Source organism: Gadus morhua, chromosome 7, assembly GCF_902167405.1.
Source record: "Gadus morhua chromosome 7, gadMor3.0, whole genome shotgun sequence".
Taxonomy (NCBI): domain Eukaryota; kingdom Metazoa; phylum Chordata; class Actinopteri; order Gadiformes; family Gadidae; genus Gadus; species Gadus morhua.
Window position 1 is genome coordinate 3,743,750 of NC_044054.1, and position 26,349 is coordinate 3,770,098.

Sequence of the window (26,349 nt, forward strand, 5' to 3'; positions counted from 1 at the left end):
CAAGCGTCCTCGTGTAAACTGGGCCTGAGACAGAATAAACATGAAACGGATTTGACCATGTCATGTGGCCAAGTAGTTACTACAGAGTATAGAGATTCAATATAACGATGTATGCTGTCCCTTTGCAATTTCAAAAGGTTTCCCAGATAGGTTAGCTGTATAGCTAGCTGGTAGGCTATAAAAAATAAACCGAGTGGTAGACACTTTCACAGGTAAGTTAAAACGATGCTTGTTGAAAAGCTTTTGCTGGCAAACATAGGCCTATAGTTCAAAATGACATTACAAAACGAGATAACTGTTACAGTTTATTTAGCATTATCAACTTAATGGTTTTGGAAACATATGTCTGTGTCTGACTCTGTAGTAGTGTTGGCTCGGTCGTTCGCGAACCGGTTCGAATGAACGAGTCTTTAGGACGAACGAACCGAACCGGTTTGTTTCTCTCGTTCGTCTCGTTCACCATTCGATTCACCGGAAACTCGACTGAACGAGGTAGCACTAACTCCACTGAGTCTGACTGACTCAGCTGAGAACCGTGCAATAGCGTGCATTCCATGATGCGATTCACCGCTACCGGAAACTAAGGCTGATTCGCGAACGACTCCTCCCAGTTCATTCGAGTTTCCGGTGAATCGATTCACCGGAAACTCGACTGAGCTGGGAGGCGTCGTTCGCAAATCGTTTGTTCTTTCAGCCTGGTTTCCGGTAGCGGTAAATCGCATCATGGAATGCACGCCATTGCACGGTTCTCACCTGAGTCAGTCAGACTCAGTGGAGTTAGTGCTACCGGAAACTCGACTGAACGAACGAACGATTCGCGAACGACTCCTCTTGGCGAACTGAATCACGCGAACTGGGTCACGGAAACGAATCATTAAATCCACCACTACTCTGTAGTGATCTTACCGTGCGTTGTACCGTCTCTTAAAACAACAAGGGCATCTTGCAGGCAGGCAAAGGTGAAAGGTCACGTTGATAGCCTATGACGTCACCCAGCGGCAGCAGGGCACTGAGTGAACGAGACTACAAAGTACAAACTTTACATCTATATTATTACTATTAGACATTTTTATTCTCGGATAATTGATTCACATGTTAATGTTTAATTGTTCATGTGTAATTTTACAAAGCATTGAAAATTTAAATGTCCACTCAAAAGGGCACTTTGGTCCTTCAGAGGGAAAAGGGCAGGGGCTCGGGCACCCATAGCCCCCCCCCCCCTCTGCACGTGCCTGGTGCTTAAAATACGTAACAGTACTCCATTTGCAAATCAGCCTTAGCGATTTCCTGCTGAAGATGAAGACGATATAATTCTTTAGTCGTCAACTGAAATAGAGGAAAATATTGTTTGAACATTCAAGCGACATACTTGGCCAATAAAGTAAGTGAGTAGCCTAGGGATATGTCTTGCATGCTCATATTGCGACCCTGATGTACCCGCTGCTTCCTCGACCACAGTCTGTTAGGAGACAAGTGAGTTTGACAACACTGTTAGTTTAGTTTAATCTTCAATAATGACTTGGAACTGGCAAGAAAAAGCTAGGCCTACCTCAGTTCTTTCAGACCCATCCATGGCAATATTTTCATCGGTCTCCTGTCATACAAAGAGCAATTATAGGCCTATTGGCTGAGTAGTTTGAGATGCGCTTACAACAGAAATGATAAAAAAAAAGGCCTACCGGACTTACATAAACTGGAGGATGTTCATTCGTAGCCGGCTCCATTAAAAGCTATACTCTTGATCTGCAAAGTTGATTAATTCAGTCACGTTTTGTAATAGAGCCACATGTACAGGCATAAAACAAACATGGGGTTCTATGTCATATAGGCTTCGCCTTTTAAGGCTATCGCTATTGGGTTATCCCTAGGCGTGAGCCGTAGCACTGAAAAATTTGTAATCCCCGCCCACCAACAGCGTGGGCCTCAATTACGTCCGCGGGCCTCAACGACGTCCGCATTTCGCAGATATAGGCGGGCGCCGGTGGACGTTCTGCTCCCATTTTCTTCAGGACGATCCTGTAGAATACAGAAATAAATAGATATTATGGACTCAACGGTGAATGGCATCTGCAAGACATGTAACACGGGTTACATCTTGCCGTATGGCGGCCATGAGGTGTGCGAGGGCTGCCTTGGGCATGAACATATCGTCTTGGCGCTCTCGCCGCCCTGCCTGTGTCGGCATTATGCTGCGCTGCCCAGACAGCGCAGAGCCGACACTGCCGCCGCCATTGCTGAATGGGCCGACGACTTTACTGTCCCGCTCGACGATGCTCTCTCTCTCCTTGTGAGCTCGGAGTCAGACGACTCCGATCGCGACGAGGAGGGGGCGTCTCCCCCGGATTCCCCTCTCCGAATGCAGAGGCCCGGGGCAGCAGCATTGCCCATCTCTGCCGCCAGCTCACTTCCAGTGGTTGGAGCTTTGGTGGCAGAGCTACCGGGCATTATCGCCAGGGCAGCCGTAAACCTTGGCCTTGCGGTGCCCATGCCTCAGGACCCCCAACGCCCGGACCGGCTCCGTGTCACCTGGGGGCTCGAGGCCGCAACACACCCCGCCCGTCTCGACCCGATCTGGCCGATGTTTCCCGCCATCAGCCCCTACTTCAGTGGGGCTGCGGCGGAGCCCGGGAGGCTCGGTGCCCCGGTGAAAACATTTATCCAGGTCACTAAGACGGAGGGTCTGACAGACCGGGGTTACAGGGCGGTACCGCCGCTGGATCCCGCTCTGTGTGCTGTGTCTTTGGAGTGAAGCCGGGGCTCAGCGACCGCTGTCCCACTCCCAAAGACCAGGGGTCTCATTTATAAAACTGTGCGTGGGATCGTTACTAAAAGTGTACCCACGCACAAAAGCCAAGTTTTGCGTGCGCCAAAAAGTATTCGGACTTACAAAACCCTGCGTACGCACACCGTACGCAATCTTTGCTTTAAGTGTGCACAACTGTATCAGCTTCAAGTTCCGCCCTGTACACGCCCCTTTTTAACCATAAATGGTCAATGCAAATGACCTCATGAATGCGATCTGCATATAAAACAGACTCAGATGCAAGTATTATGTCTTGTCGGAAACAATGGGAGGACTGAGAAAAGCAAAAAAGCGAAATTTCACGGAGTTTGAAGTGGAGACACTTGTGGGTGAGGTAGAGGCCCGAAAAGTAGTTTTGTTTGGCGGTCACGGGATTGGGATCGCCAACAGCAAAAAGCAGAGTGAGTGGCAACATGTTGCTGCAGCAGTGAACTCTGTCAGTAGCACGGAGCGCACAGTCCCAGAATTAAAAAAGAAGTGGTCTGACATAAAGGTACAGATTTTTATGGACCATTAAATCGTTATGGTCCATAAAGACCCTCTCCCTCCGAATCCTGCCATTTGCATGGTCCGCCAGAAGTGCAATATGGTGCAGCATTACCACGGCGCTCATCTCTGTATTTATAGGGTTACGGTAATAACACTGACCGAGAACACCTTGAATAATCAGTTTGTAATCACCCATGTAAATTGTTCTTGAATGTAACCCCTTTTTAATGCCTGATTTGTCGTGAAAAGAGTAACGGACAACGATTGTGATGAGGAGTGTGGCTTGGTTTTCCACACTTGGGATTTACTTGACATTTGATTATGTGTTTACAGTGTCTCATTAAAATATTATGTTATTGACCCATGTTGAACAGATGCTTTATTCCATGCAGTCGCGGTGGACAGTATGGAGTGACGGAATTAATTATAGAGAATTTCTTTTTATTTCTATTCTAAGGAGATGTTTCTGGAGTTATAACTGAGAAATAACGCAGTTGACTTAAATTATTCTGATTACATCGATTTAACGCATGATACGGGTTGAAATTAAATTTATGAAGGGCGATGATAAAACATAATCGTTCTTCTCACTCTACAATTCTTCTGTCTGACTTCAGTTCACCACCACACCATCTGTGTCGCCAATTCTCCTTTTCCTCCAAACCATGCGTACGCATGGGTCAGAGTTTGCTTAGGGCTGCGCACATTCTCCCGTCAAGTTGGATTTTTATAGATCGCAACCTTGGCGTGGAAAGTCACGTACGCCAATTTCAGCCCCGTGTTGTGCGTATGCAACGGTTATAACTGAGACCCCAGCTGACGGCCAAGCTTACAGACGGAGCGCATCGGTTTATGATGCAGCAAGAGGCTGTTATGAATAACATCGCCCTGCTGGCGCATAACATCTCCACCATGGCGGCTGTCCCTCATCGTCTGGCCAAACAGGCAGTCGACGTGGCGAAAACCGCCGGTGTCATCCTCTGCCTCTGTTCCACCGGCGCGGTGGCAGCGGTCCGGACAGCGGCATGGCAGCACCTCATACAGAGGAACCTGTGGCTGCAGCAGACCCCGAGCATCCCTGAGCTGATGAGGCGGCAGTTACTGGAGTGCCCCATCAGCCCGGACGTGTTGTTCGGGCCCCGTCTGTCATCTATGGTGGATGACATGCAGGCCGCTTCCGAGGAGGCAGAGAATTCGGAGACATGTCTCCCGCCCTCTGCCTCCACCCGGGCGGCAGCGCTCCGCTCAAAGCCCCCGTCAACGCCATAGGCCCCCGGCGGCCACTGACGTGGCGCCGCCGGCAGCTCCTCCTCCTGGCCCCCGGGCTTACCAGCCCCGCATGCCTCCATCGCAGGCTGCGGCGAGCAGCCAGTGGAGGCCCCGGGCGGCTGGCTCATGGGGCTATGTCCCGCCCCACAAGCGCCGGTGAAGGCAATTACGGGGCGAGGGAGAAGTGTGTGACAGAGAGAAACACCTCTTTGCTAAGGACGGCTGTTTTTTCCCCACACAGTTAACGCCGGAGCCTACCGGCCCGACCATAACTGTTTCACACGCATCTCCCACCACATATAGGCAGGCCGTCAATAAACCTCGTATTATTGATCGAGCCAGCCCTTCATTACCTTTACGAAGGCAGCCTCGCCCAGCTTACCGGCCCCGCCCGCCTCAATAGCAGGCTGCGGCGAGCGGCCAGCAAAGGCCTCGGGCAGCGGGCTCATGGGGCGATGTCCCGCCCCACAAGTGCCGGCTATTACGGGGCGAGGGAGAAGCGTGTGACAGCGAGAAACACCTCTTTACTAAAGACGGCTGCATCCCCGTGCCCCAGTTAACGCCGGAGCCTACCGGCTCGGCCATAACTGTTTCGCACGCATCTTCTGCTACGTATGGGCGGGCCGTCAGTACACCTCGTGTCATTGGTCGAGCCAGCCCTTCATTGCTTTTAAAAAGGCGACCTTGCCCTGCTTACCAGCCCCGCCCACCTCCATCGCAGGCGGCGGCGAGCGGCCAGCAAGAGCCTCGGGCAGTGGGCGATGTCGGCCATATTAACCGTCAAACTCAGTGCAGTGCAGTCCGGGGTGAACTGCAGCATGGAGGAGAAAGTGAATGTTGCCGTTTGCGACTCCCGGAGCTCTATATATAATATAATAGTATATAATATAATATTTGTATATATAATATCACGGCCAAAAGCTCTGTGCGCCTCCGGATGGCCGTAGCGCGGGGAGCTCTAATAGGGATTGGGCTTCTCGGGGTTTGTTTACCGGCGTTGCTATGTTTACGGTCTTGTGTGTTCCAACGGTTTATTAGGTGGGCCTATCTAATAAAACTCTGTCTATTCAATACTTTTTTCACTGCCTCTTCCGTGGTCATTACAATATTATGAATATACTGCCTCTTCCACAAAAGGTAAAGACATGCAATGGTTATCTTGTTGTGGCGCGACAAATTCGACAAAACTTCCACAGCCTCAGATTATGATGTGTGGCGCGACAAAACTGTGCGACAAAAAAGCATCTGTCCAACATGTGTCAATAACATAATATTTTTATGTGACACTGTAAACACATAATCAAATATCAATTAAATGTGTGGAAAACCAAGCCACATACTCCTATCGCAATCGTTATATTATTGTCCGTTCCTCTTGATGCTTTTCATGAAAAATCCTGCATTAAAAAAGGGTTATGTTCAAGAACATTTTACGTGGGTGATTGCAAACTGATTATCCAAGGTGTTCTCGGTCAGTCTTATTACGTAACCCTATAAATACAACGGTGAGCCCCGTGCGTGATGCTGCACCATGGCACTGCTGGAGGACCATGCAAATGGCAGGATTCAGAGGGAGAGGATCTTCAGGAACCATAACGATTTATTGGCCCATGATGATGACTCTCTTGCGAGAGTGAAGAGCTGGAACTATGGACCAGCTCTTCACTCTCGCAAGGATCCTGGAGGGGACCTGGGAGTATGCCCATCCGGTCTACAAGTGTTTTGTGGATCTGGCGAAGGCATATGACCGGGTCCCCCGGGAGAAACTGTGGGAGGTGCTGCGGGAGTATGGGGTAAGGGGGTCTCTCCTCAGGGCCATCCTATCTCTGTACTCCCAAAGCGAGAGCTGTGTTCGCGTCCTCGGCAGCCAGTCAGTTTCGTTCTCAGTGGGTGTTGGGCTGCGCCTTGTCACCAATCCTGTTTGTGATATACATGGACAGGATATCGAGGTGTAGTCATGGTGGGGAGGGGTTGCAGTTCGGTGGTCTGAGGATCTCGTCACTGCTTTTTGCAGATGATGTGGTCCTCATTGGATCATCGGCCTGTGACCTTCAGCACTCACTGGATCAGCTGGCGGCCAAGTGTGAAGTGGCAGACGCAGGTCCTCACCACTTTGGGTTTCCTGGCAACCGGCTGTTTCCAACGGGAATTGGCAGACAGCTAAGTGTTTCATGTAGCTACATCTTAGAACCTGTTTTCACATTTAAGCATAATTGGCTCAATATTTATTTTGTTTCCCACCCTGTAGATACGGTATATCACATTCCTCAGTGCCATAATGCCTAGCTTTTTGAATGGCATCATACGTATGGGCAGTCGATACATCTGGTTTCCCTACACCGTGGAAGAACAGGCTGAGATTAAATGGCAATTTGCAGCAATGTCCGGCTTCCCAAACATAATCGGCGCAATTGACTGCACTCATATTGCTAGGCTCCATCTGAAAATGAGTTTGTTTACGTCAACCGAAAGCACGTGCACACTATTAATGTTCACGTTATATGTGTTGCCCATATGATCTTAACAAACATGGTGGCACGTTGGCCTGATGCAACACATGATTCCTTTATTCTGACACACAGTAGTGTATGGCAGTGGTTCCCAACCTTTTTTGACCAGTGTACCCCTTGAGCTGGTTTCCATGTTAAAAGTACCCCCTCTCTCATGTGGATTATTCGCCTTAATGTGTACTTATATTTAACCCTTTTTCTTTATATCTAATCCACCTGCTCATTTAAATAATACCATATACAATTATTGTGAGTGAAAAAAAAAACCTTTTATTCAGTTTAATGAGACATTTGCGCTTGCCTGTCTTTCAAAAGCTTTGACAGTTCTGGGGGCAGTGTGGCAACAGCCACCACCAAGCTGCTCTCCACATTCAGTCCGTTTCTCTGCTTGGTTTTGATGTGAGTCAGGGCTGAGAAGGTCACTTCACACATCTAAGTTGATCCAAAAGGCAATAGTTCATTTAATGCACATTTCCCCAGCTCAGGATATTCCTTTTCAACTTCACACAAAAGTGACTTTTCAGCATGGGCCATCTTTTGCACACGATTAAAGGATAAATCCACCAGGTTTTCCTGCAGTCTGGCAGGAAGGCTGCTGCTGCTCTCAGTCCCTCTGAAGGGGTTCCTCACCCAGTACAGTTGCTCTGACTTTTCTTCGATGTCATGGAAGAACTGGTTGAGGTCAGTTTGGAGTTTGGCGGGTGTGTTCTCATGATTTTGACTAAAGGATTTTTTTCAGCATCAGTGGTGGCATGATGGGTAACAACGAGTGGAAAACAGCTCACATCTCCATTGTCACATTTCTTCTCCCACAAGGTGACTTTATGTATGAATCCATTCACTTTGTCATACATGTTAAGTATGTGTGCGTCCTTGCCTTGAAGTGACAGGTTGACTTCATTCAGCTCGGAGAAGACATCGGCAAGATATGCAAGGCGTGCAATCCAGCTTGTGTTCTCAAAAACAACCGCAAGAGGGTGCAAGTGCCCTTTCAAGAAAGCAGACACCTCGGCGCAACTTTCGAAAAGCCTCAGTAGGGTTTTGCCGCGAGACAACCAACCAACCTGCCTAGCCATGCATCCATGTTTACAGTCGGTTTGCAGTTAGCAAAGCTTCGCGCGCAACCACAGCAAGAACGTGAACCTTTTTTTTAAAGCGCAAACGTGAACAGACGTCTGACGCATAGCATAGGTCAGATGTCACCACTTTTCATGTGATGTGCATTGTAGTGTTACAATCACTGAGGAAGAACTGTTAATTGCGGATGCGAAAATAGACTTATGGGCTTATTAAAATTCATAATATAAATTATTTTTTTTTGGATGCTGTAGGCTAATTTATAATCTTTCTGCGTACCCCCTGCAATACCCTCGCTTACCCCTAGGGGTCCGCGTACCCCCGGTTGGGAATCACTGGTGTAGGGAACAGACTACAGGCAGTCGTGGGGCGGCCCTGGCTTCTAGGTGAGTTTTAAAGGGAGGAAAAATTTAACATTGTGGTTCTTGACATAACTTATGATTTTCTGTCTTGCAGGTGACAGTGAGTTTGTTACCCCCTGAGACGCTGGCTCCTCACCCCGGTTTTGAACACGCACAGCGCAGAGGAACATAGGTACAATGACGTCGATGCCCGTGCTCGTTCAGTGGTGGAGCGCTCCATGCCTCTGGCCTCCTGAAGTGCCGGTGGCGCGCTCTGGATGCGTCGGGGGGGAGGCTTTTATACCAGCCTTCCAAAGTGTTCCGCATTATAAGGGCTTGCGGCGTGCTGCACAATTTGTCCCAGAGGAACGGCATCCCTCTCCCCCCCGACCTCCCTCCCCCCGAGCTTGACCCGAGGCAAGTGGGATTTCAACAGGGTGCAAGAGTACGTGCAGACGTCATGCGGCGTTTATGAAATGAAGACTTTTTTCACAGTATCTTTTAATGTTGTGGCAATTTCGGTGATAACATTTCGAATCTACCTCATCTCCTCAGTCAAGTTGTTGACTGCATTTCCCTCTGTAGCTGCAGAACTGCGTCTGTGAGCACCCGACCGGCGGATTGACGCGTGGTGCTGGGGGTGGGGGCAGCCGGATGACCTGCGGCCGAGGGCCCCTCGCCGGCATCATCGTCCTCCTCCCCACCGACCGCTGACTCTGGAGGACGCACAAGCAAAATAGCTTGCACTACATGATCAATAATAATAAATCTATAAAAAACTGAAATCAGCTTTACCTTGTTCTTCTGTGTTGTCAGTGTCTCCTTCCCTTTCGGACACGATGCCACTCACGCTTGCGGTGCCAATTATGGATGCAACTTTCGTGTCAATTGGTGTTAGTTCAGGAGTACTGGGTCCCCCTCCAGTTGCAGTCACGCTCTGGCGGTGTGAGGACAGCCTCTGCTTTGCACCCACCTGTAATTAACGATCTTCACTATACGATCAGTAACATTTGAGCAATAAATTATAAACATGTGCTGTGCGTGAGGAAATAAAAATATGTCCCTTTATGTCAGACCACTTCTTTTTTAATTCTGGGACTGTGCGCTCCGTGCCACTGACAGAGTTCAGTGCCGCAGCAACATGTTGCCACTCACTCCGCTTTGTAATGTTGGTGATCCCAGTCCCATGACCGCCGAACAAAATTGCTTTTTGGGCCTCCAACTCACCCACAAGTGTCTCCACTTCAATCTTCGTGAAATTTCGCTTTTTGGCTTTTCTCTGTCCTGCCATTGTTTCCGACAAGACATATCTGCATCTGAGTCTGTTTTATATGCAGATCGCATTCATGAGGTCGTTTGCATTGACCATTTATGGTTAAAAAGGGGCGTGTAGAGGGCGGAAAGTGAAGCTGATTCAGCTGCGCACAATTGTAGTCACTCTGTGATTTATAGAGCAAAGATTGCTTACAGGTGTGCGTACCCAGGGTTTTATAAGTGAATATTTTTTGGCGAACGCAAAACTTGGCTTTTGGACGTATGTACATTTTTAGTTACGATCCCACGCACAGTTTTATATACGAGACCCCTCGGATCTCATTTATAACCGTTGCGTACGCACAAAACGGGGTTGAAATTGGCGTACGTGACTTTCCACGCCAAGGTTGTCATCTATAAAAAACCAACTTGACGGGAGAATGTGGTCATTTAGGAGAATTGGCGACACAGATGGTGTGGTGGTGAACTGAAGTCAGACAGAAGAATTGTAGAGTGAGAAGAACGATTATGTTTTATCATCGGCCTTCATAAATTTAATTTCAACCCGTATCATGCGTTAAATCTATGTAATCAGAATAATTTAAGTCAACTGCTTTATTTCTCAGTTATAACTCCAGAAACATTTCCTTAGAATATAAATAAAAATAAAAATCTCTAGGCCTATATTTAATCCCGTCACTCCATACTGTCCACTGACGGCGCGACTGCATGGAATAAAGCGTCTGTCCAACATGTGTCAATAACATAATATTTTTATGTGACACTGAAACACATAATCAAATGTCAATTAAATCCCAAGTGTGGAAAACCAAGCCACTCTTGATCAGTGGTTCTCAACCTTTTTTGAGCAAACGCCCCCCTGACCTTACCCTGATCCTCTGGCCCCCCCCCTCCCCCCAATACATTTTTTTAAATAAACTAACAACCCCACTTACATTCGTGTTACATTGCTTAAAGTTGTCAATGCATCGTTTTTCATTGATTTTGCGTTGGTCACTAATAGCAATGAATGCCCTCTGAGTCGGTTTTGGTGCAAAAATATTAATGAATATTCATGACATGCAATTAAACTTCCAGAGCGACAGGGGGAAGAGAGAGAGAGAGAGAGAGAGAGAGAGAGAGAGAGAGAGAGAGAGAGAGAGAGAGAGAGAGAGAGAGAGAGAGGGTTGAGGAAGAAATGGTTGGATTGAACATTCATTCACCGTGACCGCGGTGCGGGCACTCCCGCGACTCCCGGCCGCCACGTCTCCCGTCGTGCCCCGGCCGCGGCACCCTGCGGCCCGGGCACCTTGACCTTGGCCACTGCGACCACTCCCACGTCTCCCGCGACTCCCGCCATGCCCCGTGAACGAATTAATGAATGGCCCGGGAACCACGGGCACCGCGGCCCGGGAAACGCGGACTCCACGAAAACAGATCGCAAGCAGAGGCCTACTAAGGCCTATATATTTTGTATTTGAAATGCAACGGCCTTTTCGTGGAGACTATTCTCAGAGCAGCTGGAACTGAACAAGAGGAAGGAGGAAAACAAGCTATGAAACAAAATGTGATATTTTTTTCTTGCTATCGGCCATGTTTGATTGTGCTTTGTTGGTTATTGTTGGGAAAAATAACCTGCTGAGTACATCACATGTACATTATAAATATAGCTAACTCCTACCCTAGCTTAATGAGCACATCACATGGCAGTTACCTTACAATATAGTCAACTTTTAACACATAACACATACATGAGAATATAGTCAGGTCAAGGCCGGAGCCGAAGGCCCCATTTCCCAGGCTGGCAGATGGTGGACACTCAGACAATGCACCAGTCATCCTCAAGAACGGGAGAGCCACATTAATTTATCACACAGGAGACACTTTGAAGCTCTCCCCCGTTACCTGCCCATACCAAGGGCCTGAGAGCCACATTAAATTATCACACACGAGACATTTCGGGGGGGGCACTCCCCGGTTTAATTTATCACATAGGAGACATTTTGAGAGCTCTTCCCCGTTAGGAGGAACCAAGAGATACCCCTGCCCACACCAGGGCCTGAGAAGCCACATTTCGGGGGGGCACTCCCCGGTTTAATTTATCACACCCAAGACACGAGGAGCTCTCCCCCGTTAGGAGGCATACACAGCAGGGCCTGGGAGCCAAGGCCAAGCAAAAACACACAGAACCACACACACCTCAACCGCACACACCTCATCAGGAGGAAGATACAGTATAAGACTGTATCACACAGAGACTCTTCACCTTCTTCTGAAGCAGACCTTCCACGGAGGCGAAGCTTCGGACGAACCATCAGCGCTGATTAGGGACTTAGACATATTCGATTTCTCACGCTTATGACTCTGTATAACCGTTGCCACTTTACTTAATAAATCCAAGGTCCTCGTGCCGACAGACTTTATTACCTCTCCGTCTCATTTCATCTGGTCCAGTAACTAGACAGACCGTTTTTCCCTTCAGATCCTAATAAAACAACACCTTATTAATACCATGGAAATATTAATGACTGAATTAATCAAGGTAGAAATATTAATTTATGGCGTTTTATACCGGGAGATTCTCTGTTGTGCTCAATACCTGGCTTTTTCCCAACGTCAAGGAAGCATGCTCAACGGCCGCCCTTTTAAGGACGCTACGTCATAGAACGCCGACAAGCACTGTTCCAATGTTGAGGACACTCGAAAGCCGCGCCAATCTTTGCGTCCTTTGTTTTTGAGAATTCCGAGATTTTTCAAGGATGCATCGCTGCATCCTAGACGAGCCACAACTACCCACAATCCTCTGCGTTCACTGGGCGGGTTTTTGAAAATGGCAGAGCAGTACACATTCAAATGAAGTGAAGTTATATTAGTTTTCAGAAATATTTTGTGCCGTATTGCTTTTTATAGAATCATCATGTTAATGCAAATAATCAAGCCTAAAGACCTGTGCCACTTTTCAAACGTTTTTGCAACTTCAAATCAAATCAAAATCAAATCAAATTTATTGTCATTTTTGTGATTGAACAACAAAACGAGAAGGCGTTTCTCACGGATCAAGATCAAGTACACATACATTTCAAACAAACGTCCCAATGATGAATAAATAAATAAATAATAAATAAAGTCCAGTGAGAAGATCTGGGACGCTGGTGCATTGAGCATCCTGACAGCTTGAGGCAGGAAGCTGTTTTGCAGCCTGGTGGTGGAGCATCTTAAGCTGCGATAGCGCTTCTTGGAGGGTAGGAGCTGAAAGAAGCTGTTCAGTTACTTTGTTTACGTCCACCCCGTCTCTGCTGCTTCCTCCTCCGGGCAGTTGCGGGCACAGTGTCCGTTAGTATCCTGTGTTTGCGTAGTATGTCCAGATGCCAGTGATGTTACTCGCTTGCAATGTCCTAATGTTTAATATTGTTTCCCTGTCATAAACTATGTTCGTAGGACGTCTCACACTCAAACATTCAATCTCAATCTCACAGATCTCAAGAGGGGCCGCTGCGACTGCACGCGCCGCCCTGGCAACGAGCTTACTTCCTCGTCTCCTATCCTGTTCCTGTTTCCTCCTCTCGATCCTCTTTTCCTCCGTATTGTCTTCTTTATCAGAGTTGTTGGTATGAAATCCAGTTGTTCAGGTGATAAATCAACTGTCTGGCAAGCGAGTTGAAGCTCCAGAAGGTCCGCTCTAGCGTAAGTGCGTCTCGGTGGATTTGGATACGTGGTGACCCCAGCAGAGAATAAACCTCCATAACTTGATGTAGAATGGCTTTTGAATTCCTCCAACGCAGATTTGACAGTATCCATAAGTCATAAGAATATTGTCACGATTTAAACTCGACAAAAATGTGAAAAAGTAAATTAAATATGTAATAAAGTAGCCTTCAATCACGAGTCGCTCAAACAGAGGAGCGCCCCGCATCTCATTGTAACTTAATGATACGTTGCTATATTTTGCATGGACGTAGCTGGTGTTAAACACCATTGTCACCAATGTCAATTTACTCGCTCACAAGATTACATTATTTATGTATACCTATTTATGTTTGTGTTAAATCGTTTTTTTTAGGGTCAGCGCAGCAAACGGAGGCTTTTGTGCGCCTTAGGGTGGCGCAAAAACATTTGTTTACCGGTGGAAGGGAAAATACGACTATCCAATGTTGTAAAATGAATGCACAACCGATCATTTGTAATTTTGAATGAACGTATATAATTGTATTTTATATGATATACTTATGTGTTCAAAGCACTGGTAGATTGTAGGCATATATGAATGAATGAATCAGATCCGTTAAATAATATATCCAAATAAATACATGTTTATCATCTCTTTCTTTGTCTTTTCCCCCCTGCATAATAGTAATCAACCGTACTGTAAATGTGATGCATGAATTAAGTTCTCAGACAATTTCAGTGGAAGCATATCAGTTAAATATTTTGGGCCTAAACCATGTAGGGATTTATAGGTTAGCAACATGATTTTAAAATCAATTCTCTGACCTACAGGAAGCCAATGTAACAATTTCAGAATTGGTGTAATATGATCAAATGTTTTGGTCTTTGTTAGAACTCTAGCAGCAGCATTCTGAACAAGCTGAAGCTTCCTCCGAGTTTGTTTTGGAAGACCTGTGAGGAGACCATTGCAGTAATCAAGCTTACTAGTGATAAAGGCATGTACAAGTTTTTGTAAGTCTTCGGTGGACATGAGCCCTCTAAGTCTTGCTACATTTTTAAGGTGATAATATGCCGATTTTGTAACTGATTTGATGTGACTGTCAAAATGTAAATCTGAATCCATGATAACCCCTAGATTTCTGGCTTTGATTGAGGTTTTCAGGGACAGAGAGTGAAGGTGTTGGGTTACTTTAAGCCTTTCCGTTTTAGAACCAAATACAATTATCTCTGTTTTGTCCTCATTTAGTTGAAGGAAATTTCGGCACATCCATTCCTTCACTTGCTCAATGCACTGGCACAGCAGATCTATGGGCCGATAGTCATTTGGTGATAGCGATACATAGATTTGCGTGTCATCAGCATAGCAATGATGGTCAATATTGTTATTTTGCATGATTTGCCCTAGTGGGAGCATGTAGATGTTGAATAAAGAGGGTCCTAAGATCGAACCTTGTGGGACTCCACATGTCACGTTGGTTGATTCTGATACAAAGTCGCCAATGGAAACAAAGTAGTTCCTATTTTGTAGGTAGGACCTGAACCAATTTAAGACAGTGCCTGAAAGCCCCACCCAGTTTTCTAACCTTTCCAGAAGTAATGTATGGTCTACAGTGTCGAATGCAGCACTGAGGTCAAGTAGCATTAGTATTGAGGTTTTGCCAGAGTCTGTGTTAAGACGGATGTCGTTTACAACTTTAATAAGGGCGGTCTCAGTGCTGTGCAGGGGTCGAAATCCTGATTGGAAGGTGTCATAGCAACCAGTTGATGCCAGGAAGTGATTTAGTTGCTGAAGGACAACTTTCTCAATGATTTTACTTATGAAGGGTAGATTTGATATTGGTCTGTAGTTGTTAATAATAGAGGCATCTAGGCTCCGCTTTTGTAAAAGGGGTTTAATAACTGCAGTTTTCAGAGCTTTTGGGAACTTGCCTGACTGGAGAGAGTTGTTAACTATCTGCAATATGTCTACTGCTAGGCAGTCGAAAACATTCTTAAAGAGGTTGGTAGGTATAGTATCAAGGCAACAGGTGGATGGCTTTAGTTGTGTCACAGTTTCCACAAGATTTTGAGAGTCTATAACATTAAAGCATGCCATCCTTGCCACGTAATTTTTGCCTGAACAGGCTGGTAGTCCAACATTTTTGTTTGACTTGGAGATATTGATGGCGCGTCTGATACCTTCAATTTTATCAATATAAAAAGCTGCAAACTCATTGCATTTCTGCGTGGAATGGAGATCAGGTGGAATTTCTGTTGGGGGGTTGGTCAGTCGTCAACAGTTGCAAATAGGGTTTTTGCATTATTAGTGTTGGTTTTAATGATATTGGAGAAAAATGTTTCTCTAGCATTTTTTAAGTCTAAATTGTAGGCACGGAGGCTCTCTTTATAGATATCATGGTGAATATGAAGTTTTGTTTTACGCCAGATGCGTTCAACCTTCCTGCATTCCTTTTTCTGTGCTGTTACAGAAGCAGCTTTTCTCCAGGGTGCCTTTTGCTTTCCAGAAATCGTTTTAACCTTATAAGGTGCAATGACATCTATGACTTTCAAAATTTTCAAATTAAAGTTTTCTACAAGATCATCAGCAGAACATGGGTTTAGAGGTGGTAGCAAGGAGATGGCCTTTTTAAAAAGTACATTTGAATCTTCATTGATATACAGTTTTTTGACAGTGTTTGATTTTGTCTGTATGTCGGGAATAAAAGATATGTTAAAGAAAACACAAAAGTGGTCAGACAAGGAAGGATCAGTCACAGAGAGATCAGAAACATTGAGGCCCTTTGTGATAACCAGGTCTAGAGTGTGCCCCTTACAATGAGTAGCCTCTTTCACATGTTGAGACAGTTCAAATGTGTCCAAAATGGTAAAAAGTTTTTTGCACACTTGTCATTCAAATCATCAGTATGAAAATTGAAGTCACCAGTTATAACTAGACAGTCAAATTCTGTGGAGATGCTAGACAATAATTCTGTGAATTCATCGAAAAAATTTGCAGAATATGTGGGTGGCCTGTAAATAATTAATAGGAGAACTCTGGGGGAGCATTTCAATACAGCACTAAGGTATTCGAACGATGGAAAATCACCAAATAACATCTGTTTCCCCTGAAATACATTTTTAAATATAGCAGCAACCCCTCCACCTCTTTTTCCAGATCTACATGCATCAAAAAAGTTATAGTCGGGAGGAGCTGTCCCTATCAGAAAGGTTGCACTGTTATTTTGTTCCAGCCATGTTTCAGTTAAAAACATAAAATCCAGTTTGGAAGTGTTAATAAAATCATTAACTAAAAATGATTTGTTATTAAGAGACCTCACATTAAGTAGAGCCATCCTGATGGTTCTGTTGATAGGCTTTAAGGTTGTTTTTGGTTTGGAGGCAAAAGATATGAGATTTGTGAGGTTAGCAGTGTGTCTAAGTTTCCCTTTGTTTACTCTCTTAGTGGTTACAGCATGAATGCGAAAGTTGCCCTGCTTTGACGTAGTCAACCTTGGGTTCAGCAGATTATGAGAAACTTCCTTTATACTGTGTCTACGGCTGAACCCTTTTTTGTCTCAGTAATACTCAGGACTGCTATCGGGGCGGGGGCGGGGCGCCGTCCTCCTGGGTGTTAGCAGTGTTAGCAGCCTGCGGCCATGACGTGGCGATGCTATCATTGACACAGATGCAAGTTTGATGCCAGCATGTTCCAGTTTCTTAAATTCGGCTGGAAAATCGCAAAGGGAGACATCGGAGCTGGAGTTGTTGTTGTGGCTATGGGAGAGATGAGGCTGGAGGTCATCATCGATGGGGGAATGTAGAGGAGGGGGGTGGCCGTTCCTCGCCAAGCCAGCATCAGCGATGGGGGAGGGCACAGTGTTGATGGCGTCGGGCGGGCTGTTGTCTATCTTCAAGGTCTGTGGGCTGTCTGCTATCTGTGTGTCAGATAGTGGCAGAGTAGTTGTGTGGGGGAGGCTGTAGTCTCGCTTCTTCTCAACCTGTGCTCTGATTGTGGCCTGTGCGTCAGACCATGGCAAGATTGTGGCCTGTGCGTAAAGCGAGAAGAGTAGATTGTCCCTCAACAGTTTTGAGCCTAACCTGTTTGGGTGTAGGCCATCTGGGTAACACTTTAGTTTGATAGTCCACTGTTGACACTCAACAAGCCATCAGTAGATATTCAGTTGCATGTCAACTGTGAATGAGTTGACATTCAACTGAACTATCTCAACTGATAAGCAACATGTATTCAACTAACTGTAAGGTAACTATAAGTTGCACTATTAGTAGGTGGTTAGTTGATATTTGACAGAGCTTGTTCAACAGATAAGAAACATGGATTCAACTAACTGTCTGTTAACTATAAGTTGCGCTATTAGTAGATGTTGTTTTGTACACGTAGCATGCATTCAACTAACTGTCAGTTAACTATTAGTTGCATTATTAGTAGATGGTTGTTGATAATCAACAAAGCTTTCAACAGATAAGAAACAAGCATTCAACTAACTAAGTTAACTACACGTTGCACTATTAGCTGGTGTTTAGTTGATATTCAACAGTGAGTTAGTTGATACTCTACAGAGCTTGTCAACAAATATGTAACATGCATTCAAATAAGTGTTAGTTAACTATAGTATATTTTTATTTCGTTCATTTATTTTTACAAAAACAGTCTGCAACAGACATTGTGCTTTTTACTACATGTTCTTTACAAATATTCAACCATCAGTTGAGTGTCAACTTCTAGCAAGTTGACTATCAACTGCTGTTATTAACCAATTCTCAACTTACGTTTCATATGGATCAACTTTCCTCCACTCACAAGGAACACATCTAATGAATGAACATTCAACCCTCTGTTGATCATATTGGTTCATTGTAAAATAAAGATGAGAATATTTTATCAATCAATAGGCACCCTGTGTAGGTGACAACCTGTTCATTGTCATATGACTGTCGACAAACTATCAGTCAATATTCAACTAAGCATTAGTAGAGAGGTCTTAGGACTGTCAAATTAAAGTGAAAACAGTTTAGTGTCTACACACTATTAACAGAGCAAAACAGAGAAAATAGTTGACTATCAGTTGATTCTCAACAAACTATCAGTCGATATTCAATTAAGCATAAGTAGACAGGTCTTAGGACTGTCAAATTAAAGTGAAAACAGTTTAGTGTGTGCAAACTATTAACAGAGCAAAACAGAGAAAATAGTTGATTCTCAACTAACTATCAGTCGATATTCAATTAAGCATTAGTAGACAGGTCTTAGGACTGTCAAATTAAAGTGAAAACAGTTTAGTGTCTACACACTATTAACAGAGCAAAACAGAGAATATAGTTGACTATCAGTTGATTCTCAACAAACTATCAGTCGATATTCAACCAAGTATTAGTAGAGAGGTCTTAGGACTGTCAAATTAAAGTGAAAACAGATGAGAACAGTAGACAAACTACAAACTAGTAACTGTACAAAATAGAGACACGTTTTGCTCAACTGATCAGTAACACTGGATGACCGCAAAGTGAAATAAACAACTTTATTATTAAAAAAAAAACTAAACTTTAACAGAACTCTTTTTACAAAGGAAGAGTTTGAAGAGTCAAAAGAACCAAGAATACTATAAACCGTTTGAACATATACAACAAAAACTTTTCTTTTAAAAATAAATTAAAACACTCCCCTTTCTCCTCTGTCCATTTCAGCTTATTTTGATCAATGCCAAGCTCTGCTTCCTATGTCTGATAGGAGCGCCTTATGTCCTTGACAAGCCTGCCAAGGACACCTTCTGAATTTTTCCTCGCTAACCAGTAGGTCCACTCAATAAAGCAGAGCTGCTCTTTCAAGGCCTTCTCCGACCGATTCCCCCGCATTCTCCAAATTTCCTTTTTATAGGTCTGCCACGCTCTCTCGAGGTTCTGGGTATGGAGTCCTGTCTGAGGGTCAACATAATGTTGGCTGTGGTTCACCCTGACATGCCTGTAGCCCTCTGTGGCGAGACCGGCATACGCTCTCCACTCATCACTTACGACGAGACTGTGACGCTCCACATGCTTTTTGATGATAGGAATAAGGGTCTCCTTATTTCGTCTCTGCACGAGGCGAAGAATAGGACGCCTGTCAGACCGTTTGATTTGGAGCATTCCAAAGACCCATGTCCTTTTTCTCCTCCAGCTGTTCCCGAAGCGCCCTCTTCCGTACTGCCAAAACACAATATAAATGTTATAAAATAAATAATACCCTACAGTCAAACATATACATAATCAATGTTATATTACTGCCAGTGAGAAGTAGGATGATTATGCTAATTTCCAAATGATATAAATAATGGAGTAATATAAAAACTTTTGTTTTTTTAAATTTGGAATGCATATTATTATTAGTATGTGTTGTTGCATGTCAACAGTGAATGAGTTGATAACTCTTTCATGCATTGAACTACCTGACAGTTACCTAGAAGTTGCATGATTACCTTGATATGATATAGCATACGGTCTAATTTTATTTCTTATTTCAACTTGCTCTACCTGAAAAAACTATAATGTTGCCCATGTTTTCTTAAGGCATAGATTGGTTATAGCAAATAGTATCAAAACACTCCTCGGCGTCTTCCATACTTCTTGAAAGATGCATACAGCACACAAGTCATGACCTTGTAACTTTTCATCGGCCCCTCCAATATGCCGATTTGCATGTGAATACAGTACATAGTGCTATTTATTTGATTGCATTAACATCATCAAGTACTTAAATTAATATTTTTTTTCAAGTGTGGTTAAAACCATTCCAGGGAAAATATTTTCAATGGTGAGGCTTTAAATACAAATTCCGAAAATTCAGAAATTATGTTCATAGAGCCAAACTTCCACAATAATTAATCTAAAAGTAAAGCTTAAAGATTTCTCTTGAAGACAATTGATATTTCAACATTAATTTTATGATAAAATCCAAAACAAGAACTGAGGAAAGATCAGGTTTTTGATGAGTTGAAATTGAATGACCCCATATTTAGTGAATTATATTACAAATATACCTTGCGCTTATGGCAGAACTTGCTCTCGTCAATGTGGACGATAGCGTTGACTCCACCGATTTTCTGGCCTTTTTCTTTCCTGTGCCTTTTAAGGCTTTTTAGGCAAATTCTTCGCAGTTTTTTAGACATCATTGAGAGTGTTGCAGTGCTTTTAGTGATGCCATCCTGAAGCATGTCTACCTGCCGTAGCTGCAAACCCTGTGCAAATCTACAAAGAAAACAAAGATTGAATCAGAACTGTTTACATAAACAAAGAAAATATGTGCTTGTTTGATCAATCCGTAAGTCTACTTTTGTCACAAAGCTTTTTCTACTGAAAAACTACTGTTGCAACTTGCAACTATAGTTTCAGCTTAAATTGTACAAACATTTCACACTCTGAACCTAGAGCTGTAATCTGTGAAATACTGGAGTTGGAGAAAACCTAAAATGATTACCTGTGAATGTACTTCATCCATGTGAAGAGACTACAGTGTGAGTTTGAGAAAAGAGACTTGGTCTTTACACTTCTCCTCAAACGTCCACATCTTTTACGACGGCACTCCCTGAAAATTGCAAACAAATTGGAAATTTAAATGATGTCTATAAGTTTGACATATACATACATACATTGTCTACAAACTGCTCAGCCTAAAACATTGTGGCAATGTAAATAACCCTTATTGATGATCATGTCATAAATGATAACTTGATCAAATAGATATCTTAAAACTTAAACTAGCTTGATACTACATATCAAGCTACATGCTTCCGGCTATTCGCTGTGTACAAGCTTATTCATCATTTCAATCATGCAATACAAAGGGGTAGGATTAAGTGTATAGTTCTTCCTACTTGTTTCAGGCATATCAATTAAATATATCTATTTTTTATTTTTTTTTGTGAATTGATTTGAACATAATTTTTGTCTATTGTATTTTCATTCTTTTCATTTTTTTTTTTTTTTTTTGATATGTCTGAAATAATAACATTGAATCAATCAAACCATTCATTAGCATTTGATTCATTACTTACATATATTACATTCAAATGGGAATTGTTAATAAGGGCTGCCATACAAATATTTCAATATTAGCATTTGTTTTTTTGGGGCGGTGTCACGTTAAAATTGTACCGGGGGCGAAAATTGTACCGGCCTACGTCATCACAACAGATAACGTAAGGGGTTGTCCGTTGCCAGGCAGGTTTCAATTGCGCTCATGTTGCCGAAGACGAAATAATATAATACCGATAACGGATCGCGCTAGATAACACTTGTTTTTACTTTATATTTGTATTGCATTTAATTGTTTAATCGAATTTAGCTAGTAAACTGAGTGTTTAATGTGTTCATAGTCTAGCTAGCTTGTGTTAATTTAATTTCCTTAATTAAATTTAGAGAATAGATTATAGGTAATAGATAGATAATAGATAGATAGATAGGTAGATAGGTGAGCAGGCATTTACTAACTGTTTTTTATTATTATTATTCACGTTATCCCCATAACATTTAGCTGTTACTGTGTAGGGAAATAGATAAATACAATGCAATACAATACAAATATAAAGTTAGGAACGCTAATAAATGTAATTTGTAAAATAAGTGTTATCTGTCTTGTCGCGTTCAATGAACGAGTTCGCGAATGTTCAAGAACCTTCCACGTCATTCGACGCGATCCCCCGTTGCGATCGTCTGTTGTCAGGCAGGTTTGGAATGGATTACTATGGATGACGTAGGCCGGTACAATTTTCGCCCCCGGTACAATTTTTAACGTGACAGCACCAAATCCTATGGCCCCAAAATCTGTGTATCTTCCGTTCAATCCATATCCGTTTGGAAATCAAAACACGAAAAACGAAAAGTGACTTTTTAAAAAATCATCCTCGTTGGGATAGCTTGACCAGAAATTCATCACATGTATTTCTCTTTTAAAACATGTATACCGGTGTAATAGTCTCTGTATGAGCTTTTACCAATAATAAAGTCGAGAGAACAGTTTGGGAAAGCTGAGCGGTAGGGAAACCGCCTCCCCTCTGCCGCGTTCCCTCTTTGAAATGAAGGGAGGCGACGAGCTGCAGCGCGGTGGAGGCGCGGAAACTCGCAATAATATCATATTCCAACCTAAATGGTTGTGCCGATTGCCAAACAACTGATGGGCCCATGAGTTAACAATAATTAATAACATTAGCACACTTACCAGATGTGGAGGTCTGTGGACTGTGTGTAGTAGACCATCTTCATTTTGTGTCTGCAGTTTTTGCATTTCACTTTTCTTTGCAGCAACCTTTTCTTTTGCAACCATGTTATCAACTTGAATGATATTTTTTTTGACTCCTTGACATTCACTTTTCTCAAAAGTGTTCCCACAAGCGAAGCCATAGCACCGGTGGGCAGAGGAAATAACTGATGTTACTGGCCCCGATTTGAAAATCTGGCGCACTTTTCTGTTATTAGTTCAATATGTGGAGGTACGCTTGATTTTTACATCTAAACACCTCCCACCGCAAAGGTTGGGCTGATTCCCTGGTTGATGCCTGACTCAATCATAATAATCAAGCGCTTCTACCGTCCGATTGGCTAAGCCGCACCGCCAACTCTGTGCCGTTGAAAGAAGCTATTAGTCCGCGCAAAATAAATTGGATCTTATCGCTATGGTAAGTATCAACCCTCTCTCAACAGTTATTGTTTTATTTCGAAAGCAGGCGCCATTACTTGTATGTGTGAACCACTTATGTTAGGCCTACCTTTTGTTTCAGTACCAGCATATGATTTTCCATCAGTTAAGTTCGGCGTTGCCTGGAAATATGATGGAAAGGCCTGAGCGCTCTACCCGGGCAAAAGGACAGCGGGGGAATGAAGGAGAAAGCTCCGATATGCCTACTGCTGGTAAGTTGGGTTGACACATTTGTAAAGTTATTGTAATACTCAAACTGTTTCTGGCCGGGCTCGGCAAGAGCTATTACCGTTAGCTTTGCTTAGCTGGGGGTTGACGACGTTATTACCCATAGATAGATATAGAACTAGATGTCTCGTCCACGCTGCTGGCCAATGGAGTTGAACGTCACCACTGGCGGCCATCTTACCATAATAAGCTGCTCACCCGTAACATTGTGTTGGTAGTGGTACATGTACTTTTTAAATAACCATAACTTGCTAAACTTTCAACAGATTTTCAAACGGTTTGGTTTATTATAAACGTCAGAGATGTAGGTATGACAGTACATACTTACGAATAATTGTTAGGTTCTAAGAAAAATAGAATAATGTTCTAAAATAGGTACAAGATTTCCTTTTACAAATATACATCAAGAAAGGCTGCATGTTGAAATCCCCACCCTGTACAGAGATTTATTCATGCAATTATTACAATGTGTTTTCTTATGAAATTATCATTAAACAGAACAGATAGGTGCAATAAATATACACATGCACAAGGTATTCATGTTATTTATGTTAAATCAATACATGGGTTACTAAAACTCAGCAATCTATTGTGTTGGTAACTTCACTCAAATCTATCTACAGTCTAGTATGCATTTAGACAAATACGATAAAATATGAATATAATATGTGCAACCTTTGTGGTTGTTCAAGACACACTGAAGGCATGATGCCGACATAGGTTTGCAGAGAAATGTATACAATATGCAGAACTGATGGCCGTTGAAACCCCAGTGTCCATCCTCACGGGAAGGTGTGTGTGTGTGTGTGTGTGTGTGTGTGTGTGTGTGTGTGTGTGTGTGTGTGTGTGTGTGTGTGTGTGTGTGTGTGTGTGTGTGTGAGCCTGAATGAAGTTTTAGGTTCTCCAACAGAAAACACAACAGCATACTTTTCAGAATTTGTACAGGCTTCTCCACTTATAATAGGGGTGTGAATCTTTGGCTTCAGACGATTCGATTTGATTAATGATTCAGTAGGCGATTCGATTCAAGGACAATTATTATATTTTGGAACGATTCGATTCGATTCTGTAAACCACGATTCGATTCAGTAACTTTTAACCAAAATTCTATATCTGTGAAATAAACATGCAATAATGTGACACCCCTTGTCAATTTTACCACTATTCTTTGCGAAGCCAAAATGCTTCCACACTTTGGATTTGGATCTCTGCCATGTTTGAAATGCACCATTAGAGGGTGAGGGAGAAAAAAAACTTGTGGGACTTCCTTGCAAGCTGACTAGCTGATGACAGAGTTACGGATTACCGAGCTGCACTTCACAAAATAAACGTGTAAACTAAGTCTTAAAACATTAATCATGATCGATTCATACGTTTTAAAGCATTTATATCGATTATTGGTGAAGCCAAAGCGATTCATTCTATTTATTTATTTTAGCAGATCGATTTAGTTGAATCGGTAGGACTGACAATCGATTCATTGATTTATCGCATGAATCGTTAGACCCCTAACTTATAAGGCGTTTTGTGGCTCTGGACAAAAATATAAAGGTTGCCTACCCCTGGGTGTAGTTTCAATGTTGACAAATGTTTATTCATTCAAGTGTATGAGTGACAGAGAAAGTGAGGTAGCCAGTGGTTTTCAAACTTTTTAACAATGAGTACCCCCTCAGAAAATATTTGTCTCTTCAAGTACTGTACCACCATTGTGACTAACATTGACCCACAGTCACATGGCTTGTGAAGGGCAAAGTGTTGTAGCCTTACTGTTACTGTTCGTCACTTTACTTCACACTGCTACAGTTGCAGCTTGAAGTCGTGCTGGTATTAAATAATATTGTGAGGGTATTAAAAAAGGTAGTAAATTCAACTCAAGAATCTTTGTATAAACCCTCCCAATGACACTGATCTAATACCACTAATCTGTAACGTAACGTCTGACTGGTAAGAGTCGTCCCTCCAGAGGTGCCTGTTGCGCCAGCGGTGCACCCAATTAGTGTTGCGAAGATTTAGAGAATTTGTGCGATGTGATTATGGTGACCAATATTGCGATTTACGATACAATATATAAAAAGGAATTATGATTGTACTGGCTTGGTTTTCAAGGAAAATGTGAGAATTGATAGTTTTAAAACCTGTATATCTCAATTTAAAACATACACATATAAATAATCAAAATATGAATGTATAAAAGCTTGTACTATAGGCTAATGCCTTTAATGTGTGAAAGCCTTTAAAAATGTGTGAAAGTGATTCCACAGTGATAATGCCCTTTTGTCCTGTCTCTAAATTTCTTTATTTATAACATGCACTTCATTTGCTGTTTAACAATGCTAAATGTATTGTTTATAACCAACAATTTCTTGTGTGATTTTGGACACCAATAACATTAATATAGCCATCTGGTGCATTCATTTTGATGCATCAACTTCTGTCAGTAACCATCATTTTCCGTTGTGTGTCCTGATAATTCACCTATGACAAAGGATAGTAGTATGCCAAAACTGGGTAATACATGTATAGTTCATACCATTGTACAAAAGTTAACATGTTAAATTTTCCTACAAGTTTTGACTTGTTTATTCTATTTTTTATCCTATTTTGCAGTTAGTAATATCGAAAATATTCAACCACACAAAGTGCAATGGAAGAAAAGGTCGGAAGAGCTGCAGTCCCGAATCAATGAGCTGGAGGAGGAGAATGCTTTGCTCAAGCAGCAGCTTGAGCGAAGGCCTTCAGCAAATCAAGGTTAGTAAAGCTGGAGTAAAGTTTTACTTAAGGACTTTCAAGAATGTATGTGGCTTCACTAGAATTTTACAACAATATACCACAACAATATTGGGGTTCACCCATCGTATGAGGGTCACTCTATGTCACAACGTCTGATAGACATATGAGCATATGAGCTCACATCGTGTAGCGACAGTACCTTTAGACTTTGTCTCACTCCGTTTTTCAAGGAAATCATGTCATTCAGATCTTCCTGAGTGGAAGCTAGCTTAACCCCACCTCCTTTACAGCCACCCCCTTCCCGACTATCAGCCGTCA

General features: G+C 43.1%; 1 long non-coding RNA gene across 1 annotated transcript; it reads right to left on the reverse strand.

Annotated features, from left to right (window-relative positions):
• Nucleotides 1–1,422: 1,422 nt before the first annotated feature.
• Nucleotides 1,423–1,731, reverse strand: LOC115546965 (uncharacterized). Its single transcript, XR_003977312.1, has 3 exons — nt 1,689–1,731; nt 1,550–1,594; nt 1,423–1,459 (listed from the first exon to the last, which is right to left on the reverse strand). It is a non-coding gene; the product is annotated as an uncharacterized LOC115546965 (long non-coding RNA).
• Nucleotides 1,732–26,349: the final 24,618 nt, after the last annotated feature.